We start from the raw sequence: 2,050 nt of genomic DNA on the forward strand, positions 1-2,050 counted from the left end.
TGGATGGATGGATGGATGGATGGATGGATGGATGGATGGATGGATGGCGCCGCACCGTCCAGGCAAAGTGAAGCTGCTTTGACCATTAAAGTGCATTTATTAAGGAAAAGTTCAACTGAGACACGCCTTGGCTTTAATGTCGAGCAAACACATAATTGTTTTTAAGTGTTAATCTTGTTAAATTACTAAGAACTGCAACAGCAACCGTGCATGCACACTTCACTCAGCTGGTGCAGGTGGAGGAACGCAGGACAGATAGCGGCTCTGGCTACGATGAATGGATGGTGCCGCACCGCCCAGGTGAAATGATGTTTTGATCATTAGATAAACGCTTAATAAACATGACGGATCAGCGGTGACGCAAATTAAATGCAACTTATACGCCGAAGCGACTTATACTATGTTTTTTCCTCTTCGTTATACTTTTTTTGACTGAAGTGACTTATACGCCAGAAAACACTGTATTTCGTCCAGAATCGCCATGAAGTGCAAAACCAATAATGATGTAAAGGGTTACAAAATCATGTTTGAACTATTTTTTTTTTTAAGACAGCAGCGATCCCCTTTGGTCTTAGCTACATTTGGACTAACTGTTAGCTTGCCAATCCAGTTGAAGTTAAACTTGTTTCTCGAAACAGAATCTGCTCAAAGAGCTATCTACAACAGGTAAGATGTTAACTGTTCATAGAGTGTACTTCCTCAAAAACAGTCAACAGTAGGTAAACATTGATATAACGTCATAGTAACTTTTAGCCACAGCTGAATTTCATGTGCTGTCGGTGGAAAGCTACAATAAGCTGCACTTTCTGTTTCTGCATGTCAGACGGAGTGAGATGGTTAAACGCTCGGTGGAACCATCTGCTGCATGAGTCAGCAAGAACTAATGAAAAGGTACCACTTACTGTCTTCTCTGGCCATGATGAAGCTCAACACTGTAACTACACTGTCTCTGATCCAAACCATGACTTCATCAAGTCAGTCTGACAGAATGGAAAGACATTTGTGGGCAGACAAAAGAAAATTATGACTAATGACAAATGAAATGGAAAACACACACACACACATTGCAGCTAAAGCATATAGCAGTTAACAGGATCAGAGAGTTGAACAACACACAGGTTCACACCTTTTGTTTGTTTAGAAAAATGATCTGATTAAGCAAAACCAGCTGTGAAACAAGCGAACGTAACAATGAGTGAATAAATCTAAAGAGGGTGAGGAATTTATCTAAAATCTGTGGTTTGTTCAAACACTTTTACAATCTAACCACTGACCACTGATGCTCCATAAATCAGATTATGTTTCACTTCACTCTGACACATAACTCAGTGTTCCCCGGTAGTTCAGAACCGAAGCGTATCGGAGTGAATGTTCTGCATTAAAATAAAAAAAATGAACGTGTTTCTGAGAAACAGCAAAGACTGAGTTTCTACTACGATAAACGAGGAATGTTGGGAATGTTAAGAATGTGCAGTGTTACAGCAGAGAATAAATAAACACGCCCGCTATGTTATCTTCATATTATTATAAAAATTCTACCAGTGTCATTTTATATGAATCTTTTTTTTTATTCTTAAATACGAGTTCAGTTTGGGCAGCACGGTGGCGCAGTTGGAAGAGCTGTCGCCTCTCAGGGAGAAGGTTGCTGGTTCAAATCCCGGCCTGAGCCCTTTCTGGGTGGCGTTTGCATGTTCTCTCCGTGCTACATAGGTTTTCTCCCACAGACCAAAAACATGCGTGTTAGGCTGATTGGTAACTCTAAATTGACCCTAGGTGAGAGAGTGAATGGTTGTTTGTCTCGTTTGTCTCTATGTGTCCCTGTGATGGACTGGAGACATGTCCAGGTGTCCCTGTGATGGACTGGAGACCTGTCCAGGTGTCCCCCGTCTCTCACACAGTGACTGCTGAATATGGGCACCAGTGACCCCTGTGGCCCGAAAAAGAAGAAGTGGGTAAAGATGATGGATGGATGGATGGATGGATGGATGGATGGATGGATGGATGGATGGATGGATGGATGGATGGATGGATGGATGGATAGGCGGATGGA

General features: G+C 42.1%; 1 protein-coding gene across 1 annotated transcript in view; it reads right to left on the minus strand.

The window, feature by feature from the left end:
* mical2a (microtubule associated monooxygenase, calponin and LIM domain containing 2a) overlaps positions 1–2,050 on the minus strand; it is a 74,376-nt gene that overhangs the window by 63,358 nt on the left and 8,968 nt on the right. The window lies entirely within an intron of this gene.

The sequence above is a fragment of the Nematolebias whitei genome, chromosome 2 (genome assembly GCF_014905685.2).
Source record: "Nematolebias whitei isolate Nwh7 chromosome 2, NemWhi1, whole genome shotgun sequence".
NCBI classification, from domain to species: Eukaryota; Metazoa; Chordata; class Actinopteri; order Cyprinodontiformes; family Rivulidae; genus Nematolebias; species Nematolebias whitei.